This window comes from Solanum tuberosum, unplaced genomic scaffold, assembly GCF_000226075.1.
Source record: "Solanum tuberosum cultivar DM 1-3 516 R44 unplaced genomic scaffold, SolTub_3.0 scf00027, whole genome shotgun sequence".
NCBI classification, from domain to species: domain Eukaryota; kingdom Viridiplantae; phylum Streptophyta; class Magnoliopsida; order Solanales; family Solanaceae; genus Solanum; species Solanum tuberosum.
In genome coordinates this window covers 1089516-1093442 of record NW_006238953.1, presented here as the reverse complement: position 1 = coordinate 1093442, position 3927 = coordinate 1089516, and the positions used below count along the sequence as shown (strand labels likewise).

Below are 3927 nucleotides of genomic sequence, written 5' to 3'. Positions count from 1 at the left end.
TGGAAACATGAGATACTTCATTTTCCTTTAGAAAGGGAACCTAATGAGTTTTACGTGCATCCGTTTACGATTCGCAAGTATGGTGCTGAAGAAATTGTATTTGCAATACACATAACATCAAGAAGTCTTGATAATGTTATGGTTTTTTATTTTTATGATATGAAGAATAAGAGTTGGAGACATTTTGAGGTCCAAGAATTTCCTGGCCAGATTGAAAGCATTTGTACTTATAGTGAAACCCTCTTCCCTCCAGAAAATATTGGCAGTGTTCATCACCAAGTATAACTACAACAAGAGTACAAGACAATTATATTTGAATTATATATATTGCTTTTATATGTAAAAGGTTATAGTGGATAGCTAGATTGTAATGTGGAAGCTTATTTTGTGGGAATTAATGTAATACATGGTGTGTTTTTGGTTGTGTTAATTTGGGTATTTCAACAACATGTGTATCTTATTCCACATGATCAGATTTATCATTAGAAAATGCAAGTGATTCTTTATTTACCCTATGATTTTCAAATATTTTTCTTCTCTTCAACTACAGCCACACTTGTTCAGATCCTTACTACCTACCATCAGGGGATTTTCAAATATTTTTAGTTTTAAATTCCCAACAGAAATAAATGGATCAACAATTGGAATAGAATTATAATGTTTAGCATTTTTATACTTGACATTACCATTAATGGAGACGTCAAGTTTCTTAATTTTCTACAACTCCATATATACAATGTTTCATGTTTGCTGAAGTAGGCAATTGGAGGTTGGAGAGAGCATAGAGAACTTATGTTGTCAGCCCTAACAATAAATAGCTTTTCCAAGCTGGGAAAACCAACCTGCAAATGTTGAAGGCCTTGTATTTTATATAGCTTCAAGTACAAGTCTCAAACTTGTTGGTGGAAAAGCCTTAGTTAGAATATCAGCTTGTTGTTCTTCACAACTGCAATGCACCAACTCAACTTCATTGTCACGCCCTGAGCCTGCACCCTGGACGTGGCCGGCACTCGAGAATCATCGCTGGACCCCAAGCGAACCCTTGGCTTGACTGACTACTTAGAGGAAGACTTACTCAAGTAAAATAGGAACTCCAACTACCAAAAGTTAACTCATAATGTCTCAAAACAACTTAACTCAATGAATATTTGAAATTTCTTGAATAAACATAAGTATTTGACTCAAAGTCTCAAAACATCAACAAAGGAAATAGAAAAAAAAGACTTCTCAACTACTAATGTCTATGAAGCCTCTAAATACTACGATAGATGTTGGGACAAGACTCAGGACATCTTAACAAAACAAAAGATAAAGATGTGGAGCCCTCCAGAAGCAAATAGGTTCACCAAAGCTAGCTGGAGTGCTAATGGTATCAACGAAGCGCCGATTGACGACCCTGAATAATTGTATCTGCATTATGAAAAGATACACGTCGAATGACGTCAGTACATTGAATGTACGAGCATGCAAGGGGAAAACTGAAACATAAAATGCTGGATTGATAACCTGTAACATCCGGCAATCTGAAATAGCTATGAAGAAGCTTAGAATTGGAAATAGTCATTTTTGGAAAGAATTTAAAAATCTGGAAATTTGGCCAAGTATGGGAAAAAATGAGTTTTTTTTTGTCAACTTTGAACAGTCATAACTGCTAGCTCAGGATTAGTTAGGTGTAGTTCCGGTTATGTTTGGAAATCCCTTGGAATGATCTTTCCAACGCCGCCGAGTTTGCTCGATTCCGAGTTCGTATGAGTGAGTTATGCCCTTTGGAAATTGGGTTGTTGGCAGGGCAGTTAGCCCGGATTTGTAAGGGCATTTTGGTCTTTTCCCTAGACATTTTCTTTTGGTTATGTTGAGGTGTTAGACTGATTTTAAATCATTTTTCCCTTTTAAAAGTGAGAGTTAGGGCTTTTGAGAGAAGAGAGAAAGAAGAGGAGAAAGAGAAGAAGAAGCAAGGATTCGTCAAGATAGTCATGGGTTTCGTCGGGGGTGATCCCTATCAAGGTATGTGAGATCATAGTGTTGGGTTGGTTCATTCCCCCACACGCCAAACTCGTTTTATTTCTGAGAAAATATTGATTGTGTTGTTGAAGTTTGTGATTGTGGTTGTTGAAGTTTCTTGTTAATTTGGGACATGTTTCCGATTGTGTTTGTGAGTTGAAATCTATTGTATGTTGAGGGGTTTTATGATTCTAAGTGTTTGGGGCTGGAATCATTGAAGTTAAGGGGGTTTAGAGTTGGAAAAATGAAGGAGAAAAGTCAAATTTTCGGGAAAAAGGGCTGGGGCATCGCGCTAGCCAGCGCCCCCCAAAAGGGACGTGGCAGTCCAGCCCTTAGGGCGTCGCTCCTAGCAGAGCCCCCACCAGGCCTTTCTGAACTTTGTGGTCTGGCGCCCCGCGCCTCTCAGAGCGCCAAAGACGCCAAGTTTTCCCTTTCATTCCCAACTTTTTCATACATGTTCCATGGTAATGTACCTATGTTGTATAGTTGTTTTCAACACTCCAAGGTACGTCTAAACGTCAATTCAATTCCCACCATCTGCTAGTGCACTTGCACCTGAGAACAAAGATGGGTACAATAGAAATTCCTATAGTTTGAGGGCTAGACTTTCCTATCCTCAAGGCAGTATGGTACCAAGGGGTAGTAAGGCTCCTACATGTGCTAGGTGTGGTAGAACCAACCTGGGTAAATGTCGTGATAACCAGACAAGTTGTTTTCAGTGTGGAGGAGAGGGTCACTTCATGAAGGAGTGCCCTAAGAACATGCAAGGTAGTGGAAATCTGAGCAATAGGGCCCAAGCTTCATCAGTTGCTCCCCCAGACAGGATGGTACCTAAAGGAGCTACTTCTAGTACTGGCGGAGAAGCAAACCCCCTCTATGCAATCACCAGTCGCCATGAGCAAGACGATTCACCAGATGTTGTCACTGGTATGATTCGAGTCTTTGACATTACTGTTGATGCTTTGCTAGACCCTGGAGCGAGTTTACCTTTTGTAACTCCTTATGTTTCTATGAACTTTGATGTTATTTCTGAGCAACTTAGTGAGCCGTTCAGTAGCTCTACGCTTGTTGGTGAGGCTATTCTAGCAGAGAGAGTTTATCGTGATTGTCCCATTTCTATAAATCACAAGAGTACCATAGCTGATTTAGTTGAGTTAGGCATGGTAGAATTGGATGTCATTCTTGGTGTGGACTGACTTCATTCCTGTTATGCCTCAGTCGATGGTAGAACTCGAGTGGTCAAGTTTCAGTTGCCAAGTGAACCAGTCATAGAGTGGAGTTGTAGTTCAGCAGTACCTAAGGGTCGTTTCATTTCGTACTTTAAGGCGAGAAAGTTAGTTTCGAAGGGTTGTATCTATCACTTAGTTCGAGTTAATGACTCGAGTGTTGAGATACCTTCTTTTCAGTCAGTTCCTATAGTAAGAGAGTTTCCAGAAGTTTTTTTCCTGACGACCTACCCGGAATTCCTTCTGAGAGAGAGATAGATTTCGGCATAGACATAATTCCAGATGCTTGTCCTATTTCTTTTTCATCATATAGAATGGCACCAACAGAGTTGAAAGAGCAGTTAAAGGGATCTGCTAGATAAGGATTTTATTTGACCAGGTTGACTCAGAAAACAACGAAGTTTCAACGGTCCGAAGCTTGTGAGGAAAACTTTCAGTAATGGAAAGAGAAGTTGACTACTGCCCAGTTATGACATTTGGTTCTTGAGTACATACCGAGTATCTGAACCTAAAATGGATTTGAGAATAATAGTTGAGTTTAGGCGAATCGGGGTGTAATGTGATGAGCTAGAGTTGGCTGCTGTAGTTTTCCCATTGAAGATATGGTGTCACTGTTGTATGATGTTCATGTGTGTGTGTTCACTTAGAATGAGCTTAATCTCACACAGAGAGAGAGTGGTTAAAGTTACTCAAGGGTTAT

At 39.8% G+C, this 3927-nt stretch overlaps 1 pseudogene; it reads right to left on the bottom strand.

Moving 5' to 3' along the window:
• Positions 1 to 1283: 1283 nt before the first annotated feature.
• Positions 1284 to 3927, bottom strand: part of LOC102578379 (histone H2A-beta, sperm-like) — a 13739-nt pseudogene continuing 11095 nt past the window's right edge.